Genomic DNA, 27,676 nt, shown 5'->3' on the forward strand with positions numbered 1-27,676 from the left:
TGATGTCACTCACTTCCACAGGCCTTGCAGAGTGTAAACAACAACAACCCAGCTTTGTTGTGTATGTAACCATAGGGATTGTGATGTCACCTAGAACCTTCACAGCAGCGACAGCTTTATGATTAGCATCAGCACTGCTCTGCCTGAGCAGAACCATCACCTCCATAGGTTGTCAAATAACCCGGATTTAACCCACACAGGTAAGTCCAATGGGGTGCAGGCATGTCCTCTATGCTTACAGCTTCCCGTGGGTGTTGGTTTGATACCGTTTGGGGACAGCCAAGGAGGCATCTGCAGGCAACAAAGGTAGGTGTGTGCTTGTGTGTGTGTTTCCTATGCAGATCCTAAGCCCAGTGTCACATGCAAGTAGGAGGAGTAAGAAGGGTTCCTGGCAAATCCGGGTTATGGATTGCATTTAAAAAGGCCCCGTGGGAGTGCAATGGGCCCCTGTCTTGCTGCTTAGCAATAATGGTATGGGTTTAGGTTCTGCTGTGTGTACTGGTGGTTGACTGCCCCCCAGCCCAGAGTGTGCATGGAAAATTGTCTGGCAGCCTCCCTGACAGCAAGCAGTGATAGTGCCCATGAAGGGGACCTTGTTGGGCCCGCCCCTTTCACGGTTATCGCTTCTCGGCCTTTTGGCTAAGATCAAGTGTAGTATCTGTTCTTATCAGTTTAATATCTGATACGTCCCCTATCTGGGGACCATATATTAAATGGATTTTTGAGAACGGGGGCCGATTTCGAAGCTTGCTTCCGTCGCCCTATGCATTGACCCGATATGGCAGTATCTTCGGGTACAGTGCACCACCCCCTTACAGGGTTAAAAAGAAAGATTCCTACTTTCATTGCTACCTGCTTGCTGGCTAGCCAGCTAGCCAGCCCTGTGGGCCTTGCTGCTGCTGCTGCTGCTGCTGCAGCCAAAAAACAAAAGGTGGTGCTGCTGCTGCTTCTGCTGCTTCTGCTTGTGTCTGGCCGCTGTTGGAGCGTCCAGGCACAGGACTTCTGCTGCTGCTGACTAAATGGCCTCCTTAATTGGATCATTTGAGTAGCCAGCACACCTGTGCAGGTAGGGCATGACATGATAGGCAGCTGCCTTGATAGCGGGTGGGTGCTGAATGTTCCTAATTGACAAAATAAGATTAATGCTTATGAAGAAATATAAAATCTCATCCCTTCCCCAATATCGCGCCACACCCCTACCCCTTAATTCCCTGGTTGAACTTGATGGACATATGTCTTTTTTCGACCGTACTAACTATGTAACTATGTAACATAACATGGGGGGGTCTCCTGGCTGTTCACACAGGTGTGTCATTGCTGTACATTGACCATGCATTGCTTCTGTGGTATTGCAAAGGCAAAGACAAATGCTTCCAGCCATCCATTGCACTAATGGATTGGTCATCAGCTGGCTGTCTATGTCCCGCATCAATATAGACCAAAGTACAGAGGGTTAGGCTATGCTATAGTGCACCTACCTGATGCATCAGAAGGTGCGAGGCCCTTGCTAAATTCTGTGCACAGACTTTGAGATCTATGCTTTAGACTGTATCTAAACCTGCTCCAACATGGACTGACATTCTGGCCTACTTTCAGCCGATGCGACTTGTCTGTCGCTGAACAGTCGCTTTTTATGTATTCAGCACCTATGTATAATGTTGTAAAAATGCTCTAGAAGCTAAAGTCGCAGAAATGTCACACATATTTGGCCTGCAACTTTCTGTGCGACAAATTCAGACAGGAAAAATCAGTATAAATCCTTAGAAAATTATCCCCCAGTGTCTCCATCTGCTGGCGGTATTGAATAAGCATTGCTGCACTGATGGGGTATGCATTAGACGAAAAAAAAGAAGAAAAAGAAGAATAATACGCCCAGAAAAGAGGCGAAAAGGAGAAAAACGTAAAAAAACGTGAAAAAAAAGTAAGAGGAAGAGAAGGGAAAAAAAGGTGGAAATGGGTTTAAAAGTGATTTCGGCGGAGAAATATATATATATATATATATATATATATATATATATATATATATACGCGCACACACACACATATATATAAACGTATTCTCCGTTGAGATATTGCAGCCGCTGCTGTGTCCAGGCCCAGGAGCCTTAGCACTGTGCTGTGATGTCACTCAATACCACTGACATCACTAGGTGTAAACAACATCTCTCCTTTGCTGTGTATGTGACTATGGAGCTGTTTGGTGATGTCGTCTATTATGGCCTTCATAGAAGCAACAGGAGATTGTTGCATCCATCTAGAACCCTCAGAACTACAGTGCTATGATGTCACTCACTTCCACAGGCCTTGCAGAGTGTAAACAACAACAACCCAGCTTTGTTGTGTATGTAACCATAGGGATTGTGATGTCACCTAGAACCTTCACAGCAGCGACAGCTTTATGAGGAGCATCAGCACTGCTCTGCCTGAGCAGAACCATCACCGCCATAGGTTGTCAAATAACCCGGATTTAACCCACACAGGTAAGTCCAATGGGGTGCAGGCATGTCCTCTATGCTTACAGCTTCCCGTGGGTGTTGGTTTGATACCGTTTGGGGACAGCCAAGGAGGCATCTGCAGGCAACAAAGGTAGGTGTGTGCTTGTGTGTGTGTTTCCTATGCAGATCCTAAGCCCAGTGTCACATGCAAGTAGGAGGAGTAAGAAGGGTTCCTGGCAAATCCGGGTTATGGATTGCATTTAAAAAGGCCCCGTGGGAGTGCAATGGGCCCCTGTCTTGCTGCTTAGCAATAATGGTATGGGTTTAGGTTCTGCTGTGTGTACTGGTGGTTGACTGCCCCCCAGCCCAGAGTGTGCATGGAAAATTGTCTGGCAGCCTCCCTGACAGCAAGCAGTGATAGTGCCCATGAAGGGGACCTTGTTGGGCCCGCCCCTTTCACGGTTATCGCTTCTCGGCCTTTTGGCTAAGATCAAGTGTAGTATCTGTTCTTATCAGTTTAATATCTGATACGTCCCCTATCTGGGGACCATATATTAAATGGATTTTTGAGAACGGGGGCCGATTTCGAAGCTTGCTTCCGTCGCCCTATGCATTGACCCGATATGGCAGTATCTTCGGGTACAGTGCACCACCCCCTTACAGGGTTAAAAAGAAAGATTCCTACTTTCATTGCTACCTGCTTGCTGGCTAGCCAGCTAGCCAGCCCTGTGGGCCTTGCTGCTGCTGCTGCTGCTGCAGCCAAAAAACAAAAGGTGGTGCTGCTGCTGCTTCTGCTGCTTCTGCTTGTGTCTGGCCGCTGTTGGAGCGTCCAGGCACAGGACTTCTGCTGCTGCTGACTAAATGGCCTCCTTAATTGGATCATTTGAGTAGCCAGCACACCTGTGCAGGTAGGGCATGACATGATAGGCAGCTGCCTTGATAGCGGGTGGGTGCTGAATGTTCCTAATTGACAAAATAAGATTAATGCTTATGAAGAAATATAAAATCTCATCCCTTCCCCAATATCGCGCCACACCCCTACCCCTTAATTCCCTGGTTGAACTTGATGGACATATGTCTTTTTTCGACCGTACTAACTATGTAACTATGTAACATAACATGGGGGGGTCTCCTGGCTGTTCACACAGGTGTGTCATTGCTGTACATTGACCATGCATTGCTTCTGTGGTATTGCAAAGGCAAAGACAAATGCTTCCAGCCATCCATTGCACTAATGGATTGGTCATCAGCTGGCTGTCTATGTCCCGCATCAATATAGACCAAAGTACAGAGGGTTAGGCTATGCTATAGTGCACCTACCTGATGCATCAGAAGGTGCGAGGCCCTTGCTAAATTCTGTGCACAGACTTTGAGATCTATGCTTTAGACTGTATCTAAACCTGCTCCAACATGGACTGACATTCTGGCCTACTTTCAGCCGATGCGACTTGTCTGTCGCTGAACAGTCGCTTTTTATGTATTCAGCACCTATGTATAATGTTGTAAAAATGCTCTAGAAGCTAAAGTCGCAGAAATGTCACACATATTTGGCCTGCAACTTTCTGTGCGACAAATTCAGACAGGAAAAATCAGTATAAATCCTTAGAAAATTATCCCCCAGTGTCTCCATCTGCTGGCGGTATTGAATAAGCATTGCTGCACTGATGGGGTATGCATTAGACGAAAAAAAAGAAGAAAAAGAAGAATAATACGCCCAGAAAAGAGGCGAAAAGGAGAAAAACGTAAAAAAACGTGAAAAAAAAGTAAGAGGAAGAGAAGGGAAAAAAAGGTGGAAATGGGTTTAAAAGTGATTTCGGCGGAGAAATATATATATAATATATATATATATATATATATATATATATATATATATATATATATATACGCGCACACACACACATATATATAAACGTATTCTCCGTTGAGATATTGCAGCCGCTGCTGTGTCCAGGCCCAGGAGCCTTAGCACTGTGCTGTGATGTCACTCAATACCACTGACATCACTAGGTGTAAACAACATCTCTCCTTTGCTGTGTATGTGACTATGGAGCTGTTTGGTGATGTCGTCTATTATGGCCTTCATAGAAGCAACAGGAGATTGTTGCATCCATCTAGAACCCTCAGAACTACAGTGCTATGATGTCACTCACTTCCACAGGCCTTGCAGAGTGTAAACAACAACAACCCAGCTTTGTTGTGTATGTAACCATAGGGATTGTGATGTCACCTAGAACCTTCACAGCAGCGACAGCTTTATGAGGAGCATCAGCACTGCTCTGCCTGAGCAGAACCATCACCGCCATAGGTTGTCAAATAACCCGGATTTAACCCACACAGGTAAGTCCAATGGGGTGCAGGCATGTCCTCTATGCTTACAGCTTCCCGTGGGTGTTGGTTTGATACCGTTTGGGGACAGCCAAGGAGGCATCTGCAGGCAACAAAGGTAGGTGTGTGCTTGTGTGTGTGTTTCCTATGCAGATCCTAAGCCCAGTGTCACATGCAAGTAGGAGGAGTAAGAAGGGTTCCTGGCAAATCCGGGTTATGGAATGCATTTAAAAAGGCCCCGTGGGAGTGCAATGGGCCCCTGTCTTGCTGCTTAGCAATAATGGTATGGGTTTAGGTTCTGCTGTGTGTACTGGTGGTTGACTGCCCCCCAGCCCAGAGTGTGCATGGAAAATTGTCTGGCAGCCTCCCTGACAGCAAGCAGTGATAGTGCCCATGAAGGGGACCTTGTTGGGCCCGCCCCTTTCACGGTTATCGCTTCTCGGCCTTTTGGCTAAGATCAAGTGTAGTATCTGTTCTTATCAGTTTAATATCTGATACGTCCCCTATCTGGGGACCATATATTAAATGGATTTTTGAGAACGGGGGCCGATTTCGAAGCTTGCTTCCGTCGCCCTATGCATTGACCCGATATGGCAGTATCTTCGGGTACAGTGCACCACCCCCTTACAGGGTTAAAAAGAAAGATTCCTACTTTCATTGCTACCTGCTTGCTGGCTAGCCAGCTAGCCAGCCCTGTGGGCCTTGCTGCTGCTGCTGCTGCAGCCAAAAAACAAAAGGTGGTGCTGCTGCTGCTTCTGCTGCTTCTGCTTGTGTCTGGCCGCTGTTGGAGCGTCCAGGCACAGGACTTCTGCTGCTGCTGACTAAATGGCCTCCTTAATTGGATCATTTGAGTAGCCAGCACACCTGTGCAGGTAGGGCATGACATGATAGGCAGCTGCCTTGATAGCGGGTGGGTGCTGAATGTTCCTAATTGACAAAATAAGATTAATGCTTATGAAGAAATATAAAATCTCATCCCTTCCCCAATATCGCGCCACACCCCTACCCCTTAATTCCCTGGTTGAACTTGATGGACATATGTCTTTTTTCGACCGTACTAACTATGTAACTATGTAACATAACATGGGGGGGTCTCCTGGCTGTTCACACAGGTGTGTCATTGCTGTACATTGACCATGCATTGCTTCTGTGGTATTGCAAAGGCAAAGACAAATGCTTCCAGCCATCCATTGCACTAATGGATTGGTCATCAGCTGGCTGTCTATGTCCCGCATCAATATAGACCAAAGTACAGAGGGTTAGGCTATGCTATAGTGCACCTACCTGATGCATCAGAAGGTGCGAGGCCCTTGCTAAATTCTGTGCACAGACTTTGAGATCTATGCTTTAGACTGTATCTAAACCTGCTCCAACATGGACTGACATTCTGGCCTACTTTCAGCCGATGCGACTTGTCTGTCGCTGAACAGTCGCTTTTTATGTATTCAGCACCTATGTATAATGTTGTAAAAATGCTCTAGAAGCTAAAGTCGCAGAAATGTCACACATATTTGGCCTGCAACTTTCTGTGCGACAAATTCAGACAGGAAAAATCAGTATAAATCCTTAGAAAATTATCCCCCAGTGTCTCCATCTGCTGGCGGTATTGAATAAGCATTGCTGCACTGATGGGGTATGCATTAGACGAAAAAAAAGAAGAAAAAGAAGAATAATACGCCCAGAAAAGAGGCGAAAAGGAGAAAAACGTAAAAAAACGTGAAAAAAAAGTAAGAGGAAGAGAAGGGAAAAAAAGGTGGAAATGGGTTTAAAAGTGATTTCGGCGGAGAAATATATATATATATATATATATATATATATATATATATATACGCGCACACACACACATATATATAAACGTATTCTCCGTTGAGATATTGCAGCCGCTGCTGTGTCCAGGCCCAGGAGCCTTAGCACTGTGCTGTGATGTCACTCAATACCACTGACATCACTAGGTGTAAACAACATCTCTCCTTTGCTGTGTATGTGACTATGGAGCTGTTTGGTGATGTCGTCTATTATGGCCTTCATAGAAGCAACAGGAGATTGTTGCATCCATCTAGAACCCTCAGAACTACAGTGCTATGATGTCACTCACTTCCACAGGCCTTGCAGAGTGTAAACAACAACAACCCAGCTTTGTTGTGTATGTAACCATAGGGATTGTGATGTCACCTAGAACCTTCACAGCAGCGACAGCTTTATGAGGAGCATCAGCACTGCTCTGCCTGAGCAGAACCATCACCGCCATAGGTTGTCAAATAACCCGGATTTAACCCACACAGGTAAGTCCAATGGGGTGCAGGCATGTCCTCTATGCTTACAGCTTCCCGTGGGTGTTGGTTTGATACCGTTTGGGGACAGCCAAGGAGGCATCTGCAGGCAACAAAGGTAGGTGTGTGCTTGTGTGTGTGTTTCCTATGCAGATCCTAAGCCCAGTGTCACATGCAAGTAGGAGGAGTAAGAAGGGTTCCTGGCAAATCCGGGTTATGGATTGCATTTAAAAAGGCCCCGTGGGAGTGCAATGGGCCCCTGTCTTGCTGCTTAGCAATAATGGTATGGGTTTAGGTTCTGCTGTGTGTACTGGTGGTTGACTGCCCCCCAGCCCAGAGTGTGCATGGAAAATTGTCTGGCAGCCTCCCTGACAGCAAGCAGTGATAGTGCCCATGAAGGGGACCTTGTTGGGCCCGCCCCTTTCACGGTTATCGCTTCTCGGCCTTTTGGCTAAGATCAAGTGTAGTATCTGTTCTTATCAGTTTAATATCTGATACGTCCCCTATCTGGGGACCATATATTAAATGGATTTTTGAGAACGGGGGCCGATTTCGAAGCTTGCTTCCGTCGCCCTATGCATTGACCCGATATGGCAGTATCTTCGGGTACAGTGCACCACCCCCTTACAGGGTTAAAAAGAAAGATTCCTACTTTCATTGCTACCTGCTTGCTGGCTAGCCAGCTAGCCAGCCCTGTGGGCCTTGCTGCTGCTGCTGCTGCTGCTGCAGCCAAAAAACAAAAGGTGGTGCTGCTGCTGCTTCTGCTGCTTCTGCTTGTGTCTGGCCGCTGTTGGAGCGTCCAGGCACAGGACTTCTGCTGCTGCTGACTAAATGGCCTCCTTAATTGGATCATTTGAGTAGCCAGCACACCTGTGCAGGTAGGGCATGACATGATAGGCAGCTGCCTTGATAGCGGGTGGGTGCTGAATGTTCCTAATTGACAAAATAAGATTAATGCTTATGAAGAAATATAAAATCTCATCCCTTCCCCAATATCGCGCCACACCCCTACCCCTTAATTCCCTGGTTGAACTTGATGGACATATGTCTTTTTTCGACCGTACTAACTATGTAACTATGTAACATAACATGGGGGGGTCTCCTGGCTGTTCACACAGGTGTGTCATTGCTGTACATTGACCATGCATTGCTTCTGTGGTATTGCAAAGGCAAAGACAAATGCTTCCAGCCATCCATTGCACTAATGGATTGGTCATCAGCTGGCTGTCTATGTCCCGCATCAATATAGACCAAAGTACAGAGGGTTAGGCTATGCTATAGTGCACCTACCTGATGCATCAGAAGGTGCGAGGCCCTTGCTAAATTCTGTGCACAGACTTTGAGATCTATGCTTTAGACTGTATCTAAACCTGCTCCAACATGGACTGACATTCTGGCCTACTTTCAGCCGATGCGACTTGTCTGTCGCTGAACAGTCGCTTTTTATGTATTCAGCACCTATGTATAATGTTGTAAAAATGCTCTAGAAGCTAAAGTCGCAGAAATGTCACACATATTTGGCCTGCAACTTTCTGTGCGACAAATTCAGACAGGAAAAATCAGTATAAATCCTTAGAAAATTATCCCCCAGTGTCTCCATCTGCTGGCGGTATTGAATAAGCATTGCTGCACTGATGGGGTATGCATTAGACGAAAAAAAAGAAGAAAAAGAAGAATAATACGCCCAGAAAAGAGGCGAAAAGGAGAAAAACGTAAAAAAACGTGAAAAAAAAGTAAGAGGAAGAGAAGGGAAAAAAAGGTGGAAATGGGTTTAAAAGTGATTTCGGCGGAGAAATATATATATATATATATATATATATATATATATATACGCGCACACACACACATATATATAAACGTATTCTCCGTTGAGATATTGCAGCCGCTGCTGTGTCCAGGCCCAGGAGCCTTAGCACTGTGCTGTGATGTCACTCAATACCACTGACATCACTAGGTGTAAACAACATCTCTCCTTTGCTGTGTATGTGACTATGGAGCTGTTTGGTGATGTCGTCTATTATGGCCTTCATAGAAGCAACAGGAGATTGTTGCATCCATCTAGAACCCTCAGAACTACAGTGCTATGATGTCACTCACTTCCACAGGCCTTGCAGAGTGTAAACAACAACAACCCAGCTTTGTTGTGTATGTAACCATAGGGATTGTGATGTCACCTAGAACCTTCACAGCAGCGACAGCTTTATGAGGAGCATCAGCACTGCTCTGCCTGAGCAGAACCATCACCGCCATAGGTTGTCAAATAACCCGGATTTAACCCACACAGGTAAGTCCAATGGGGTGCAGGCATGTCCTCTATGCTTACAGCTTCCCGTGGGTGTTGGTTTGATACCGTTTGGGGACAGCCAAGGAGGCATCTGCAGGCAACAAAGGTAGGTGTGTGCTTGTGTGTGTGTTTCCTATGCAGATCCTAAGCCCAGTGTCACATGCAAGTAGGAGGAGTAAGAAGGGTTCCTGGCAAATCCGGGTTATGGATTGCATTTAAAAAGGCCCCGTGGGAGTGCAATGGGCCCCTGTCTTGCTGCTTAGCAATAATGGTATGGGTTTAGGTTCTGCTGTGTGTACTGGTGGTTGACTGCCCCCCAGCCCAGAGTGTGCATGGAAAATTGTCTGGCAGCCTCCCTGACAGCAAGCAGTGATAGTGCCCATGAAGGGGACCTTGTTGGGCCCGCCCCTTTCACGGTTATCGCTTCTCGGCCTTTTGGCTAAGATCAAGTGTAGTATCTGTTCTTATCAGTTTAATATCTGATACGTCCCCTATCTGGGGACCATATATTAAATGGATTTTTGAGAACGGGGGCCGATTTCGAAGCTTGCTTCCGTCGCCCTATGCATTGACCCGATATGGCAGTATCTTCGGGTACAGTGCACCACCCCCTTACAGGGTTAAAAAGAAAGATTCCTACTTTCATTGCTACCTGCTTGCTGGCTAGCCAGCTAGCCAGCCCTGTGGGCCTTGCTGCTGCTGCTGCTGCTGCTGCAGCCAAAAAACAAAAGGTGGTGCTGCTGCTGCTTCTGCTGCTTCTGCTTGTGTCTGGCCGCTGTTGGAGCGTCCAGGCACAGGACTTCTGCTGCTGCTGACTAAATGGCCTCCTTAATTGGATCATTTGAGTAGCCAGCACACCTGTGCAGGTAGGGCATGACATGATAGGCAGCTGCCTTGATAGCGGGTGGGTGCTGAATGTTCCTAATTGACAAAATAAGATTAATGCTTATGAAGAAATATAAAATCTCATCCCTTCCCCAATATCGCGCCACACCCCTACCCCTTAATTCCCTGGTTGAACTTGATGGACATATGTCTTTTTTCGACCGTACTAACTATGTAACTATGTAACATAACATGGGGGGGTCTCCTGGCTGTTCACACAGGTGTGTCATTGCTGTACATTGACCATGCATTGCTTCTGTGGTATTGCAAAGGCAAAGACAAATGCTTCCAGCCATCCATTGCACTAATGGATTGGTCATCAGCTGGCTGTCTATGTCCCGCATCAATATAGACCAAAGTACAGAGGGTTAGGCTATGCTATAGTGCACCTACCTGATGCATCAGAAGGTGCGAGGCCCTTGCTAAATTCTGTGCACAGACTTTGAGATCTATGCTTTAGACTGTATCTAAACCTGCTCCAACATGGACTGACATTCTGGCCTACTTTCAGCCGATGCGACTTGTCTGTCGCTGAACAGTCGCTTTTTATGTATTCAGCACCTATGTATAATGTTGTAAAAATGCTCTAGAAGCTAAAGTCGCAGAAATGTCACACATATTTGGCCTGCAACTTTCTGTGCGACAAATTCAGACAGGAAAAATCAGTATAAATCCTTAGAAAATTATCCCCCAGTGTCTCCATCTGCTGGCGGTATTGAATAAGCATTGCTGCACTGATGGGGTATGCATTAGACGAAAAAAAAGAAGAAAAAGAAGAATAATACGCCCAGAAAAGAGGCGAAAAGGAGAAAAACGTAAAAAAACGTGAAAAAAAAGTAAGAGGAAGAGAAGGGAAAAAAAGGTGGAAATGGGTTTAAAAGTGATTTCGGCGGAGAAATATATATATATATATATATATATATATATATATATATACGCGCACACACACACATATATATAAACGTATTCTCCGTTGAGATATTGCAGCCGCTGCTGTGTCCAGGCCCAGGAGCCTTAGCACTGTGCTGTGATGTCACTCAATACCACTGACATCACTAGGTGTAAACAACATCTCTCCTTTGCTGTGTATGTGACTATGGAGCTGTTTGGTGATGTCGTCTATTATGGCCTTCATAGAAGCAACAGGAGATTGTTGCATCCATCTAGAACCCTCAGAACTACAGTGCTATGATGTCACTCACTTCCACAGGCCTTGCAGAGTGTAAACAACAACAACCCAGCTTTGTTGTGTATGTAACCATAGGGATTGTGATGTCACCTAGAACCTTCACAGCAGCGACAGCTTTATGAGGAGCATCAGCACTGCTCTGCCTGAGCAGAACCATCACCGCCATAGGTTGTCAAATAACCCGGATTTAACCCACACAGGTAAGTCCAATGGGGTGCAGGCATGTCCTCTATGCTTACAGCTTCCCGTGGGTGTTGGTTTGATACCGTTTGGGGACAGCCAAGGAGGCATCTGCAGGCAACAAAGGTAGGTGTGTGCTTGTGTGTGTGTTTCCTATGCAGATCCTAAGCCCAGTGTCACATGCAAGTAGGAGGAGTAAGAAGGGTTCCTGGCAAATCCGGGTTATGGATTGCATTTAAAAAGGCCCCGTGGGAGTGCAATGGGCCCCTGTCTTGCTGCTTAGCAATAATGGTATGGGTTTAGGTTCTGCTGTGTGTACTGGTGGTTGACTGCCACCCAGCCCAGAGTGTGCATGGAAAATTGTCTGGCAGCCTCCCTGACAGCAAGCAGTGATAGTGCCCATGAAGGGGACCTTGTTGGGCCCGCCCCTTTCACGGTTATCGCTTCTCGGCCTTTTGGCTAAGATCAAGTGTAGTATCTGTTCTTATCAGTTTAATATCTGATACGTCCCCTATCTGGGGACCATATATTAAATGGATTTTTGAGAACGGGGGCCGATTTCGAAGCTTGCTTCCGTCGCCCTATGCATTGACCCGATATGGCAGTATCTTCGGGTACAGTGCACCACCCCCTTACAGGGTTAAAAAGAAAGATTCCTACTTTCATTGCTACCTGCTTGCTGGCTAGACAGCTAGCCAGCCCTGTGGGCCTTGCTGCTGCTGCTGCTGCTGCTGCTGCAGCCAAAAAACAAAAGGTGGTGCTGCTGCTGCTTCTGCTGCTTCTGCTTGTGTCTGGCCGCTGTTGGAGCGTCCAGGCACAGGACTTCTGCTGCTGCTGACTAAATGGCCTCCTTAATTGGATCATTTGAGTAGCCAGCACACCTGTGCAGGTAGGGCATGACATGATAGGCAGCTGCCTTGATAGCGGGTGGGTGCTGAATGTTCCTAATTGACAAAATAAGATTAATGCTTATGAAGAAATATAAAATCTCATCCCTTCCCCAATATCGCGCCACACCCCTACCCCTTAATTCCCTGGTTGAACTTGATGGACATATGTCTTTTTTCGACCGTACTAACTATGTAACTATGTAACATAACATGGGGGGGTCTCCTGGCTGTTCACACAGGTGTGTCATTGCTGTACATTGACCATGCATTGCTTCTGTGGTATTGCAAAGGCAAAGACAAATGCTTCCAGCCATCCATTGCACTAATGGATTGGTCATCAGCTGGCTGTCTATGTCCCGCATCAATATAGACCAAAGTACAGAGGGTTAGGCTATGCTATAGTGCACCTACCTGATGCATCAGAAGGTGCGAGGCCCTTGCTAAATTCTGTGCACAGACTTTGAGATCTATGCTTTAGACTGTATCTAAACCTGCTCCAACATGGACTGACATTCTGGCCTACTTTCAGCCGATGCGACTTGTCTGTCGCTGAACAGTCGCTTTTTATGTATTCAGCACCTATGTATAATGTTGTAAAAATGCTCTAGAAGCTAAAGTCGCAGAAATGTCACACATATTTGGCCTGCAACTTTCTGTGCGACAAATTCAGACAGGAAAAATCAGTATAAATCCTTAGAAAATTATCCCCCAGTGTCTCCATCTGCTGGCGGTATTGAATAAGCATTGCTGCACTGATGGGGTATGCATTAGACGAAAAAAAAGAAGAAAAAGAAGAATAATACGCCCAGAAAAGAGGCGAAAAGGAGAAAAACGTAAAAAAACGTGAAAAAAAAGTAAGAGGAAGAGAAGGGAAAAAAAGGTGGAAATGGGTTTAAAAGTGATTTCGGCGGAGAAATATATATATATATATATATATATATATATATATATATATACGCGCACACACACACATATATATAAACGTATTCTCCGTTGAGATATTGCAGCCGCTGCTGTGTCCAGGCCCAGGAGCCTTAGCACTGTGCTGTGATGTCACTCAATACCACTGACATCACTAGGTGTAAACAACATCTCTCCTTTGCTGTGTATGTGACTATGGAGCTGTTTGGTGATGTTGTCTATTATGGCCTTCATAGAAGCAACAGGAGATTGTTGCATCCATCTAGAACCCTCAGAACTACAGTGCTATGATGTCACTCACTTCCACAGGCCTTGCAGAGTGTAAACAACAACAACCCAGCTTTGTTGTGTATGTAACCATAGGGATTGTGATGTCACCTAGAACCTTCACAGCAGCGACAGCTTTATGAGGAGCATCAGCACTGCTCTGCCTGACTAGAACCATCACCGCCATAGGTTGTCAAATAACCCGGATTTAACCCACACAGGTAAGTCCAATGGGGTGCAGGCATGTCCTCTATGCTTACAGCTTCCCGTGGGTGTTGGTTTGATACCGTTTGGGGACAGCCAAGGAGGCATCTGCAGGCAACAAAGGTAGGTGTGTGCTTGTGTGTGTGTTTCCTATGCAGATCCTAAGCCCAGTGTCACATGCAAGTAGGAGGAGTAAGAAGGGTTCCTGGCAAATCCGGGTTATGGATTGCATTTAAAAAGGCCCCGTGGGAGTGCAATGGGCCCCTGTCTTGCTGCTTAGCAATAATGGTATGGGTTTAGGTTCTGCTGTGTGTACTGGTGGTTGACTGCCCCCCAGCCCAGAGTGTGCATGGAAAATTGTCTGGCAGCCTCCCTGACAGCAAGCAGTGATAGTGCCCATGAAGGGGACCTTGTTGGGCCCGCCCCTTTCACGGTTATCGCTTCTCGGCCTTTTGGCTAAGATCAAGTGTAGTATCTGTTCTTATCAGTTTAATATCTGATACGTCCCCTATCTGGGGACCATATATTAAATGGATTTTTGAGAACGGGGGCCGATTTCGAAGCTTGCTTCCGTCGCCCTATGCATTGACCCGATATGGCAGTATCTTCGGGTACAGTGCACCACCCCCTTACAGGGTTAAAAAGAAAGATTCCTACTTTCATTGCTACCTGCTTGCTGGCTAGCCAGCTAGCCAGCCCTGTGGGCCTTGCTGCTGCTGCTGCTGCTGCTGCAGCCAAAAAACAAAAGGTGGTGCTGCTGCTGCTTCTGCTGCTTCTGCTTGTGTCTGGCCGCTGTTGGAGCGTCCAGGCACAGGACTTCTGCTGCTGCTGACTAAATGGCCTCCTTAATTGGATCATTTGAGTAGCCAGCACACCTGTGCAGGTAGGGCATGACATGATAGGCAGCTGCCTTGATAGCGGGTGGGTGCTGAATGTTCCTAATTGACAAAATAAGATTAATGCTTATGAAGAAATATAAAATCTCATCCCTTCCCCAATATCGCGCCACACCCCTACCCCTTAATTCCCTGGTTGAACTTGATGGACATATGTCTTTTTTCGACCGTACTAACTATGTAACTATGTAACATAACATGGGGGGGTCTCCTGGCTGTTCACACAGGTGTGTCATTGCTGTACATTGACCATGCATTGCTTCTGTGGTATTGCAAAGGCAAAGACAAATGCTTCCAGCCATCCATTGCACTAATGGATTGGTCATCAGCTGGCTGTCTATGTCCCGCATCAATATAGACCAAAGTACAGAGGGTTAGGCTATGCTATAGTGCACCTACCTGATGCATCAGAAGGTGCGAGGCCCTTGCTAAATTCTGTGCACAGACTTTGAGATCTATGCTTTAGACTGTATCTAAACCTGCTCCAACATGGACTGACATTCTGGCCTACTTTCAGCCGATGCGACTTGTCTGTCGCTGAACAGTCGCTTTTTATGTATTCAGCACCTATGTATAATGTTGTAAAAATGCTCTAGAAGCTAAAGTCGCAGAAATGTCACACATATTTGGCCTGCAACTTTCTGTGCGACAAATTCAGACAGGAAAAATCAGTATAAATCCTTAGAAAATTATCCCCCAGTGTCTCCATCTGCTGGCGGTATTGAATAAGCATTGCTGCACTGATGGGGTATGCATTAGACGAAAAAAAAGAAGAAAAAGAAGAATAATACGCCCAGAAAAGAGGCGAAAAGGAGAAAAACGTAAAAAAACGTGAAAAAAAAGTAAGAGGAAGAGAAGGGAAAAAAAGGTGGAAATGGGTTTAAAAGTGATTTCGGCGGAGAAATATATATATATATATATATATATATATATATATATATATATACGCGCACACACACACATATATATAAACGTATTCTCCGTTGAGATATTGCAGCCGCTGCTGTGTCCAGGCCCAGGAGCCTTAGCACTGTGCTGTGATGTCACTCAATACCACTGACATCACTAGGTGTAAACAACATCTCTCCTTTGCTGTGTATGTGACTATGGAGCTGTTTGGTGATGTCGTCTATTATGGCCTTCATAGAAGCAACAGGAGATTGTTGCATCCATCTAGAACCCTCAGAACTACAGTGCTATGATGTCACTCACTTCCACAGGCCTTGCAGAGTGTAAACAACAACAACCCAGCTTTGTTGTGTATGTAACCATAGGGATTGTGATGTCACCTAGAACCTTCACAGCAGCGACAGCTTTATGAGGAGCATCAGCACTGCTCTGCCTGAGCAGAACCATCACCGCCATAGGTTGTCAAATAACCCGGATTTAACCCACACAGGTAAGTCCAATGGGGTGCAGGCATGTCCTCTATGCTTACAGCTTCCCGTGGGTGTTGGTTTGATACCGTTTGGGGACAGCCAAGGAGGCATCTGCAGGCAACAAAGGTAGGTGTGTGCTTGTGTGTGTGTTTCCTATGCAGATCCTAAGCCCAGTGTCACATGCAAGTAGGAGGAGTAAGAAGGGTTCCTGGCAAATCCGGGTTATGGATTGCATTTAAAAAGGCCCCGTGGGAGTGCAATGGGCCCCTGTCTTGCTGCTTAGCAATAATGGTATGGGTTTAGGTTCTGCTGTGTGTACTGGTGGTTGACTGCCCCCCAGCCCAGAGTGTGCATGGAAAATTGTCTGGCAGCCTCCCTGACAGCAAGCAGTGATAGTGCCCATGAAGGGGACCTTGTTGGGCCCGCCCCTTTCACGGTTATCGCTTCTCGGCCTTTTGGCTAAGATCAAGTGTAGTATCTGTTCTTATCAGTTTAATATCTGATACGTCCCCTATCTGGGGACCATATATTAAATGGATTTTTGAGAACGGGGGCCGATTTCGAAGCTTGCTTCCGTCGCCCTATGCATTGACCCGATATGGCAGTATCTTCGGGTACAGTGCACCACCCCCTTACAGGGTTAAAAAGAAAAATTCCTACTTTCATTGCTACCTGCTTGCTGGCTAGCCAGCTAGCCAGCCCTGTGGGCCTTGCTGCTGCTGCTGCTGCTGCTGCAGCCAAAAAACAAAAGGTGGTGCTGCTGCTGCTTCTGCTGCTTCTGCTTGTGTCTGGCCGCTGTTGGAGCGTCCAGGCACAGGACTTCTGCTGCTGCTGACTAAATGGCCTCCTTAATTGGATCATTTGAGTAGCCAGCACACCTGTGCAGGTAGGGCATGACATGATAGGCAGCTGCCTTGATAGCGGGTGGGTGCTGAATGTTCCTAATTGACAAAATAAGATTAATGCTTATGAAGAAATATAAAATCTCATCCCTTCCCCAATATCGCGCCACACCCCTACCCCTTAATTCCCTGGTTGAACTTGATGGACATATGTCTTTTTTCGACCGTACTAACTATGTAACTATGTAACATAACATGGGGGGGTCTCCTGGCTGTTCACACAGGTGTGTCATTGCTGTACATTGACCATGCATTGCTTCTGTGGTATTGCAAAGGCAAAGACAAATGCTTCCAGCCATCCATTGCACTAATGGATTGGTCATCAGCTGGCTGTCTATGTCCCGCATCAATATAGACCAAAGTACAGAGGGTTAGGCTATGCTATAGTGCACCTACCTGATGCATCAGAAGGTGCGAGGCCCTTGCTAAATTCTGTGCACAGACTTTGAGATCTATGCTTTAGACTGTATCTAAACCTGCTCCAACATGGACTGACATTCTGGCCTACTTTCAGCCGATGCGACTTGTCTGTCGCTGAACAGTCGCTTTTTATGTATTCAGCACCTATGTATAATGTTGTAAAAATGCTCTAGAAGCTAAAGTCGCAGAAATGTCACACATATTTGGCCTGCAACTTTCTGTGCGACAAATTCAGACAGGAAAAATCAGTATAAATCCATAGAAAATTATCCCCCAGTGTCTCCATCTGCTGGCGGTATTGAATAAGCATTGCTGCACTGATGGGGTATGCATTAGACGAAAAAAAAGAAGAAAAAGAAGAATAATACGCCCAGAAAAGAGGCGAAAAGGAGAAAAACGTAAAAAAACGTGAAAAAAAAGTAAGAGGAAGAGAAGGGAAAAAAAGGTGGAAATGGGTTTAAAAGTGATTTCGGCGGAGAAATATATATATATATATATATATATATATATATATATATATATATACGCGCACACACACACATATATATAAACGTATTCTCCGTTGAGATATTGCAGCCGCTGCTGTGTCCAGGCCCAGGAGCCTTAGCACTGTGCTGTGATGTCACTCAATACCACTGACATCACTAGGTGTAAACAACATCTCTCCTTTGCTGTGTATGTGACTATGGAGCTGTTTGGTGATGTCGTCTATTATGGCCTTCATAGAAGCAACAGGAGATTGTTGCATCCATCTAGAACCCTCAGAACTACAGTGCTATGATGTCACTCACTTCCACAGGCCTTGCAGAGTGTAAACAACAACAACCCAGCTTTGTTGTGTATGTAACCATAGGGATTGTGATGTCACCTAGAACCTTCACAGCAGCGACAGCTTTATGAGGAGCATCAGCACTGCTCTGCCTGAGCAGAACCATCACCGCCATAGGTTGTCAAATAACCCGGATTTAACCCACACAGGTAAGTCCAATGGGGTGCAGGCATGTCCTCTATGCTTACAGCTTCCCGTGGGTGTTGGTTTGATACCGTTTGGGGACAGCCAAGGAGGCATCTGCAGGCAACAAAGGTAGGTGTGTGCTTGTGTGTGTGTTTCCTATGCAGATCCTAAGCCCAGTGTCACATGCAAGTAGGAGGAGTAAGAAGGGTTCCTGGCAAATCCGGGTTATGGATTGCATTTAAAAAGGCCCCGTGGGAGTGCAATGGGCCCCTGTCTTGCTGCTTAGCAATAATGGTATGGGTTTAGGTTCTGCTGTGTGTACTGGTGGTTGACTGCCCCCCAGCCCAGAGTGTGCATGGAAAATTGTCTGGCAGCCTCCCTGACAGCAAGCAGTGATAGTGCCCATGAAGGGGACCTTGTTGGGCCCGCCCCTTTCACGGTTATCGCTTCTCGGCCTTTTGGCTAAGATCAAGTGTAGTATCTGTTCTTATCAGTTTAATATCTGATACGTCCCCTATCTGGGGACCATATATTAAATGGATTTTTGAGAACGGGGGCCGATTTCGAAGCTTGCTTCCGTCGCCCTATGCATTGACCCGATATGGCAGTATCTTCGGGTACAGTGCACCACCCCCTTACAGGGTTAAAAAGAAAGATTCCTACTTTCATTGCTACCTGCTTGCTGGCTAGCCAGCTAGCCAGCCCTGTGGGCCTTGCTGCTGCTGCTGCTGCTGCTGCAGCCAAAAAACAAAAGGTGGTGCTGCTGCTGCTTCTGCTGCTTCTGCTTGTGTCTGGCCGCTGTTGGAGCGTCCAGGCACAGGACTTCTGCTGCTGCTGACTAAATGGCCTCCTTAATTGGATCATTTGAGTAGCCAGCACACCTGTGCAGGTAGGGCATGACATGATAGGCAGCTGCCTTGATAGCGGGTGGGTGCTGAATGTTCCTAATTGACAAAATAAGATTAATGCTTATGAAGAAATATAAAATCTCATCCCTTCCCCAATATCGCGCCACACCCCTACCCCTTAATTCCCTGGTTGAACTTGATGGACATATGTCTTTTTTCGACCGTACTAACTATGTAACTATGTAACATAACATGGGGGGGTCTCCTGGCTGTTCACACAGGTGTGTCATTGCTGTACATTGACCATGCATTGCTTCTGTGGTATTGCAAAGGCAAAGACAAATGCTTCCAGCCATCCATTGCACTAATGGATTGGTCATCAGCTGGCTGTCTATGTCCCGCATCAATATAGACCAAAGTACAGAGGGTTAGGCTATGCTATAGTGCACCTACCTGATGCATCAGAAGGTGCGAGGCCCTTGCTAAATTCTGTGCACAGACTTTGAGATCTATGCTTTAGACTGTATCTAAACCTGCTCCAACATGGACTGACATTCTGGCCTACTTTCAGCCGATGCGACTTGTCTGTCGCTGAACAGTCGCTTTTTATGTATTCAGCACCTATGTATAATGTTGTAAAAATGCTCTAGAAGCTAAAGTCGCAGAAATGTCACACATATTTGGCCTGCAACTTTCTGTGCGACAAATTCAGACAGGAAAAATCAGTATAAATCCTTAGAAAATTATCCCCCAGTGTCTCCATCTGCTGGCGGTATTGAATAAGCATTGCTGCACTGATGGGGTATGCATTAGACGAAAAAAAAGAAGAAAAAGAAGAATAATACGCCCAGAAAAGAGGCGAAAAGGAGAAAAACGTAAAAAAACGTGAAAAAAAAGTAAGAGGAAGAGAAGGGAAAAAAAGGTGGAAATGGGTTTAAAAGTGATTTCGGCGGAGAAATATATATATATATATATATATATATATATATATATATATATATACGCGCACACACACACATATATATAAACGTATTCTCCGTTGAGATATTGCAGCCGCTGCTGTGTCCAGGCCCAGGAGCCTTAGCACTGTGCTGTGATGTCACTCAATACCACTGACATCACTAGGTGTAAACAACATCTCTCCTTTGCTGTGTATGTGACTATGGAGCTGTTTGGTGATGTCGTCTATTATGGCCTTCATAGAAGCAACAGGAGATTGTTGCATCCATCTAGAACCCTCAGAACTACAGTGCTATGATGTCACTCACTTCCACAGGCCTTGCAGAGTGTAAACAACAACAACCCAGCTTTGTTGTGTATGTAACCATAGGGATTGTGATGTCACCTAGAACCTTCACAGCAGCGACAGCTTTATGAGGAGCATCAGCACTGCTCTGCCTGAGCAGAACCATCACCGCCATAGGTTGTCAAATAACCCGGATTTAACCCACACAGGTAAGTCCAATGGGGTGCAGGCATGTCCTCTATGCTTACAGCTTCCCGTGGGTGTTGGTTTGATACCGTTTGGGGACAGCCAAGGAGGCATCTGCAGGCAACAAAGGTAGGTGTGTGCTTGTGTGTGTGTTTCCTATGCAGATCCTAAGCCCAGTGTCACATGCAAGTAGGAGGAGTAAGAAGGGTTCCTGGCAAATCCGGGTTATGGATTGCATTTAAAAAGGCCCCGTGGGAGTGCAATGGGCCCCTGTCTTGCTGCTTAGCAATAATGGTATGGGTTTAGGTTCTGCTGTGTGTACTGGTGGTTGACTGCCCCCCAGCCCAGAGTGTGCATGGAAAATTGTCTGGCAGCCTCCCTGACAGCAAGCAGTGATAGTGCCCATGAAGGGGACCTTGTTGGGCCCGCCCCTTTCACGGTTATCGCTTCTCGGCCTTTTGGCTAAGATCAAGTGTAGTATCTGTTCTTATCAGTTTAATATCTGATACGTCCCCTATCTGGGGACCATATATTAAATGGATTTTTGAGAACGGGGGCCGATTTCGAAGCTTGCTTCCGTCGCCCTATGCATTGACCCGATATGGCAGTATCTTCGGGTACAGTGCACCACCCCCTTACAGGGTTAAAAAGAAAGATTCCTACTTTCATTGCTACCTGCTTGCTGGCTAGCCAGCTAGCCAGCCCTGTGGGCCTTGCTGCTGCTGCTGCTGCTGCTGCAGCCAAAAAACAAAAGGTGGTGCTGCTGCTGCTTCTGCTGCTTCTGCTTGTGTCTGGCCGCTGTTGGAGCGTCCAGGCACAGGACTTCTGCTGCTGCTGACTAAATGGCCTCCTTAATTGGATCATTTGAGTAGCCAGCACACCTGTGCAGGTAGGGCATGACATGATAGGCAGCTGCCTTGATAGCGGGTGGGTGCTGAATGTTCCTAATTGACAAAATAAGATTAATGCTTATGAAGAAATATAAAATCTCATCCCTTCCCCAATATCGCGCCACACCCCTACCCCTTAATTCCCTGGTTGAACTTGATGGACATATGTCTTTTTTCGACCGTACTAACTATGTAACTATGTAACATAACATGGGGGGGTCTCCTGGCTGTTCACACAGGTGTGTCATTGCTGTACATTGACCATGCATTGCTTCTGTGGTATTGCAAAGGCAAAGACAAATGCTTCCAGCCATCCATTGCACTAATGGATTGGTCATCAGCTGGCTGTCTATGTCCCGCATCAATATAGACCAAAGTACAGAGGGTTAGGCTATGCTATAGTGCACCTACCTGATGCATCAGAAGGTGCGAGGCCCTTGCTAAATTCTGTGCACAGACTTTGAGATCTATGCTTTAGACTGTATCTAAACCTGCTCCAACATGGACTGACATTCTGGCCTACTTTCAGCCGATGCGACTTGTCTGTCGCTGAACAGTCGCTTTTTATGTATTCAGCACCTATGTATAATGTTGTAAAAATGCTCTAGAAGCTAAAGTCGCAGAAATGTCACACATATTTGGCCTGCAACTTTCTGTGCGACAAATTCAGACAGGAAAAATCAGTATAAATCCTTAGAAAATTATCCCCCAGTGTCTCCATCTGCTGGCGGTATTGAATAAGCATTGCTGCACTGATGGGGTATGCATTAGACGAAAAAAAAGAAGAAAAAGAAGAATAATACGCCCAGAAAAGAGGCGAAAAGGAGAAAAACGTAAAAAAACGTGAAAAAAAAGTAAGAGGAAGAGAAGGGAAAAAAAGGTGGAAATGGGTTTAAAAGTGATTTCGGCGGAGAAATATATATATATATATATATATATATATATATATATATATATATACGCGCACACACACACATATATATAAACGTATTCTCCGTTGAGATATTGCAGCCGCTGCTGTGTCCAGGCCCAGGAGCCTTAGCACTGTGCTGTGATGTCACTCAATACCACTGACATCACTAGGTGTAAACAACATCTCTCCTTTGCTGTGTATGTGACTATGGAGCTGTTTGGTGATGTCGTCTATTATGGCCTTCATAGAAGCAACAGGAGATTGTTGCATCCATCTAGAACCCTCAGAACTACAGTGCTATGATGTCACTCACTTCCACAGGCCTTGCAGAGTGTAAACAACAACCCAGCTTTGTTGTGTATGTAACCATAGGGATTGTGATGTCACCTAGAACCTTCACAGCAGCGACAGCTTTATGAGGAGCATCAGCACTGCTCTGCCTGAGCAGAACCATCACCGCCATAGGTTGTCAAATAACCCGGATTTAACCCACACAGGTAAGTCCAATGGGGTGCAGGCATGTCCTCTATGCTTACAGCTTCCCGTGGGTGTTGGTTTGATACCGTTTGGGGACAGCCAAGGAGGCATCTGCAGGCAACAAAGGTAGGTGTGTGCTTGTGTGTGTGTTTCCTATGCAGATCCTAAGCCCAGTGTCACATGCAAGTAGGAGGAGTAAGAAGGGTTCCTGGCAAATCCGGGTTATGGATTGCATTTAAAAAGGCCCCGTGGGAGTGCAATGGGCCCCTGTCTTGCTGCTTAGCAATAATGGTATGGGTTTAGGTTCTGCTGTGTGTACTGGTGGTTGACTGCCCCCCAGCCCAGAGTGTGCATGGAAAATTGTCTGGCAGCCTCCCTGACAGCAAGCAGTGATAGTGCCCATGAAGGGGACCTTGTTGGGCCCGCCCCTTTCACGGTTATCGCTTCTCGGCCTTTTGGCTAAGATCAAGTGTAGTATCTGTTCTTATCAGTTTAATATCTGATACGTCCCCTATCTGGGGACCATATATTAAATGGATTTTTGAGAACGGGGGCCGATTTCGAAGCTTGCTTCCGTCGCCCTATGCATTGACCCGATATGGCAGTATCTTCGGGTACAGTGCACCACCCCCTTACAGGGTTAAAAAGAAAGATTCCTACTTTCATTGCTACCTGCTTGCTGGCTAGCCAGCTAGCCAGCCCTGTGGGCCTTGCTGCTGCTGCTGCTGCTGCTGCAGCCAAAAAACAAAAGGTGGTGCTGCTGCTGCTTCTGCTGCTTCTGCTTGTGTCTGGCCGCTGTTGGAGCGTCCAGGCACAGGACTTCTGCTGCTGCTGACTAAATGGCCTCCTTAATTGGATCATTTGAGTAGCCAGCACACCTGTGCAGGTAGGGCATGACATGATAGGCAGCTGCCTTGATAGCGGGTGGGTGCTGAATGTTCCTAATTGACAAAATAAGATTAATGCTTATGAAGAAATATAAAATCTCATCCCTTCCCCAATATCGCGCCACACCCCTACCCCTTAATTCCCTGGTTGAACTTGATGGACATATGTCTTTTTTCGACCGTACTAACTATGTAACTATGTAACATAACATGGGGGGGTCTCCTGGCTGTTCACACAGGTGTGTCATTGCTGTACATTGACCATGCATTGCTTCTGTGGTATTGCAAAGGCAAAGACAAATGCTTCCAGCCATCCATTGCACTAATGGATTGGTCATCAGCTGGCTGTCTATGTCCCGCATCAATATAGACCAAAGTACAGAGGGTTAGGCTATGCTATAGTGCACCTACCTGATGCATCAGAAGGTGCGAGGCCCTTGCTAAATTCTGTGCACAGACTTTGAGATCTATGCTTTAGACTGTATCTAAACCTGCTCCAACATGGACTGACATTCTGGCCTACTTTCAGCCGATGCGACTTGTCTGTCGCTGAACAGTCGCTTTTTATGTATTCAGCACCTATGTATAATGTTGTAAAAATGCTCTAGAAGCTAAAGTCGCAGAAATGTCACACATATTTGGCCTGCAACTTTCTGTGCGACAAATTCAGACAGGAAAAATCAGTATAAATCCTTAGAAAATTATCCCCCAGTGTCTCCATCTGCTGGCGGTATTGAATAAGCATTGCTGCACTGATGGGGTATGCATTAGACGAAAAAAAAGAAGAAAAAGAAGAATAATACGCCCAGAAAAGAGGCGAAAAGGAGAAAAACGTAAAAAAACGTGAAAAAAAAGTAAGAGGAAGAGAAGGGAAAAAAAGGTGGAAATGGGTTTAAAAGTGATTTCGGCGGAGAAATATATATATATATATATATATATATATATATATATATATATATACGCGCACACACACACATATATATAAACGTATTCTCCGTTGAGATATTGCAGCCGCTGCTGTGTCCAGGCCCAGGAGCCTTAGCACTGTGCTGTGATGTCACTCAATACCACTGACATCACTAGGTGTAAACAACATCTCTCCTTTGCTGTGTATGTGACTATGGAGCTGTTTGGTGATGTCGTCTATTATGGCCTTCATAGAAGCAACAGGAGATTGTTGCATCCATCTAGAACCCTCAGAACTACAGTGCTATGATGTCACTCACTTCCACAGGCCTTGCAGAGTGTAAACAACAACAACCCAGCTTTGTTGTGTATGTAACCATAGGGATTGTGATGTCACCTAGAACCTTCACAGCAGCGACAGCTTTATGAGGAGCATCAGCACTGCTCTGCCTGAGCAGAACCATCACCGCCATAGGTTGTCAAATAACCCGGATTTAACCCACACAGGTAAGTCCAATGGGGTGCAGGCATGTCCTCTATGCTTACAGCTTCCCGTGGGTGTTGGTTTGATACCGTTTGGGGACAGCCAAGGAGGCATCTGCAGGCAACAAAGGTAGGTGTGTGCTTGTGTGTGTGTTTCCTATGCAGATCCTAAGCCCAGTGTCACATGCAAGTAGGAGGAGTAAGAAGGGTTCCTGGCAAATCCGGGTTATGGATTGCATTTAAAAAGGCCCCGTGGGAGTGCAATGGGCCCCTGTCTTGCTGCTTAGCAATAATGGTATGGGTTTAGGTTCTGCTGTGTGTACTGGTGGTTGACTGCCCCCCAGCCCAGAGTGTGCATGGAAAATTGTCTGGCAGCCTCCCTGACAGCAAGCAGTGATAGTGCCCATGAAGGGGACCTTGTTGGGCCCGCCCCTTTCACGGTTATCGCTTCTCGGCCTTTTGGCTAAGATCAAGTGTAGTATCTGTTCTTATCAGTTTAATATCTGATACGTCCCCTATCTGGGGACCATATATTAAATGGATTTTTGAGAACGGGGGCCGATTTCGAAGCTTGCTTCCGTCGCCCTATGCATTGACCCGATATGGCAGTATCTTCGGGTACAGTGCACCACCCCCTTACAGGGTTAAAAAGAAAGATTCCTACTTTCATTGCTACCTGCTTGCTGGCTAGCCAGCTAGCCAGCCCTGTGGGCCTTGCTGCTGCTGCTGCTGCTGCTGCAGCCAAAAAACAAAAGGTGGTGCTGCTGCTGCTTCTGCTGCTTCTGCTTGTGTCTGGCCGCTGTTGGAGCGTCCAGGCACAGGACTTCTGCTGCTGCTGACTAAATGGCCTCCTTAATTGGATCATTTGAGTAGCCAGCACACCTGTGCAGGTAGGGCATGACATGATAGGCAGCTGCCTTGATAGCGGGTGGGTGCTGAATGTTCCTAATTGACAAAATAAGATTAATGCTTATGAAGAAATATAAAATCTCATCCCTTCCCCAATATCGCGCCACACCCCTACCCCTTAATTCCCTGGTTGAACTTGATGGACATATGTCTTTTTTCGACCGTACTAACTATGTAACTATGTAACATAACATGGGGGGGTCTCCTGGCTGTTCACACAGGTGTGTCATTGCTGTACATTGACCATGCATTGCTTCTGTGGTATTGCAAAGGCAAAGACAAATGCTTCCAGCCATCCATTGCACTAATGGATTGGTCATCAGCTGGCTGTCTATGTCCCGCATCAATATAGACCAAAGTACAGAGGGTTAGGCTATGCTATAGTGCACCTACCTGATGCATCAGAAGGTGCGAGGCCCTTGCTAAATTCTGTGCACAGACTTTGAGATCTATGCTTTAGACTGTATCTAAACCTGCTCCAACATGGACTGACATTCTGGCCTACTTTCAGCCGATGCGACTTGTCTGTCGCTGAACAGTCGCTTTTTATGTATTCAGCACCTATGTATAATGTTGTAAAAATGCTCTAGAAGCTAAAGTCGCAGAAATGTCACACATATTTGGCCTGCAACTTTCTGTGCGACAAATTCAGACAGGAAAAATCAGTATAAATCCTTAGAAAATTATCCCCCAGTGTCTCCATCTGCTGGCGGTATTGAATAAGCATTGCTGCACTGATGGGGTATGCATTAGACGAAAAAAAAGAAGAAAAAGAAGAATAATACGTCCAGAAAAGAGGCGAAAAGGAGAAAAACGTAAAAAAACGTGAAAAAAAAGTAAGAGGAAGAGAAGGGAAAAAAAGGTGGAAATGGGTTTAAAAGTGATTTCGGCGGAGAAATATATATATATATATATATATATATATATATATATATATACGCGCACACACACACATATATATAAACGTATTCTCCGTTGAGATATTGCAGCCGCTGCTGTGTCCAGGCCCAGGAGCCTTAGCACTGTGCTGTGATGTCACTCAATACCACTGACATCACTAGGTGTAAACAACATCTCTCCTTTGCTGTGTATGTGACTATGGAGCTGTTTGGTGATGTCGTCTATTATGGCCTTCATAGAAGCAACAGGAGATTGTTGCATCCATCTAGAACCCTCAGAACTACAGTGCTATGATGTCACTCACTTCCACAGGCCTTGCAGAGTGTAAACAACAACAACCCAGCTTTGTTGTGTATGTAACCATAGGGATTGTGATGTCACCTAGAACCTTCACAGCAGCGACAGCTTTATGAGGAGCATCAGCACTGCTCTGCCTGAGCAGAACCATCACCGCCATAGGTTGTCAAATAACCCGGATTTAACCCACACAGGTAAGTCCAATGGGGTGCAGGCATGTCCTCTATGCTTACAGCTTCCCGTGGGTGTTGGTTTGATACCGTTTGGGGACAGCCAAGGAGGCATCTGCAGGCAACAAAGGTAGGTGTGTGCTTGTGTGTGTGTTTCCTATG

General features: G+C 46.0%; 12 non-coding genes across 12 annotated transcripts; all 12 read left to right on the forward strand.

The window, feature by feature from the left end:
* Window positions 1-619: 619 nt before the first annotated feature.
* On the forward strand, window positions 620-810 carry LOC130321503 (U2 spliceosomal RNA). Its single transcript, XR_008867218.1, has one exon. It is a non-coding gene; the product is annotated as a U2 spliceosomal RNA (small nuclear RNA).
* A 2,089-nt stretch (window positions 811-2,899) lies between these two features.
* Window positions 2,900-3,090, forward strand: LOC130321515 (U2 spliceosomal RNA). Its single transcript, XR_008867229.1, has one exon. It is a non-coding gene; the product is annotated as a U2 spliceosomal RNA (small nuclear RNA).
* Window positions 3,091-5,191: 2,101 nt separating this feature from the next.
* LOC130321523 (U2 spliceosomal RNA) lies at window positions 5,192-5,382 on the forward strand. Its single transcript, XR_008867234.1, has one exon. It is a non-coding gene; the product is annotated as a U2 spliceosomal RNA (small nuclear RNA).
* Window positions 5,383-7,461: 2,079 nt separating this feature from the next.
* LOC130321524 (U2 spliceosomal RNA) lies at window positions 7,462-7,652 on the forward strand. Its single transcript, XR_008867235.1, has one exon. It is a non-coding gene; the product is annotated as a U2 spliceosomal RNA (small nuclear RNA).
* Window positions 7,653-9,733: 2,081 nt separating this feature from the next.
* On the forward strand, window positions 9,734-9,924 carry LOC130321525 (U2 spliceosomal RNA). The gene has a single exon (XR_008867236.1). It is a non-coding gene; the product is annotated as a U2 spliceosomal RNA (small nuclear RNA).
* A 2,083-nt stretch (window positions 9,925-12,007) lies between these two features.
* LOC130321504 (U2 spliceosomal RNA) lies at window positions 12,008-12,198 on the forward strand. Its single transcript, XR_008867219.1, has one exon. It is a non-coding gene; the product is annotated as a U2 spliceosomal RNA (small nuclear RNA).
* Window positions 12,199-14,286: 2,088 nt separating this feature from the next.
* On the forward strand, window positions 14,287-14,477 carry LOC130321506 (U2 spliceosomal RNA). The gene has a single exon (XR_008867220.1). It is a non-coding gene; the product is annotated as a U2 spliceosomal RNA (small nuclear RNA).
* Window positions 14,478-16,564: 2,087 nt separating this feature from the next.
* On the forward strand, window positions 16,565-16,755 carry LOC130321507 (U2 spliceosomal RNA). The gene has a single exon (XR_008867221.1). It is a non-coding gene; the product is annotated as a U2 spliceosomal RNA (small nuclear RNA).
* A 2,089-nt stretch (window positions 16,756-18,844) lies between these two features.
* On the forward strand, window positions 18,845-19,035 carry LOC130321508 (U2 spliceosomal RNA). Its single transcript, XR_008867222.1, has one exon. It is a non-coding gene; the product is annotated as a U2 spliceosomal RNA (small nuclear RNA).
* A 2,089-nt stretch (window positions 19,036-21,124) lies between these two features.
* LOC130321509 (U2 spliceosomal RNA) lies at window positions 21,125-21,315 on the forward strand. The gene has a single exon (XR_008867223.1). It is a non-coding gene; the product is annotated as a U2 spliceosomal RNA (small nuclear RNA).
* A 2,086-nt stretch (window positions 21,316-23,401) lies between these two features.
* On the forward strand, window positions 23,402-23,592 carry LOC130321510 (U2 spliceosomal RNA). Its single transcript, XR_008867224.1, has one exon. It is a non-coding gene; the product is annotated as a U2 spliceosomal RNA (small nuclear RNA).
* Window positions 23,593-25,681: 2,089 nt separating this feature from the next.
* Window positions 25,682-25,872, forward strand: LOC130321511 (U2 spliceosomal RNA). The gene has a single exon (XR_008867225.1). It is a non-coding gene; the product is annotated as a U2 spliceosomal RNA (small nuclear RNA).
* The last annotated feature ends 1,804 nt before the right edge of the window (window positions 25,873-27,676 follow it).

The sequence above is a fragment of the Hyla sarda genome, unplaced genomic scaffold (assembly GCF_029499605.1).
Source record: "Hyla sarda isolate aHylSar1 unplaced genomic scaffold, aHylSar1.hap1 scaffold_2274, whole genome shotgun sequence".
Lineage (NCBI taxonomy): Eukaryota > Metazoa > Chordata > Amphibia > Anura > Hylidae > Hyla > Hyla sarda.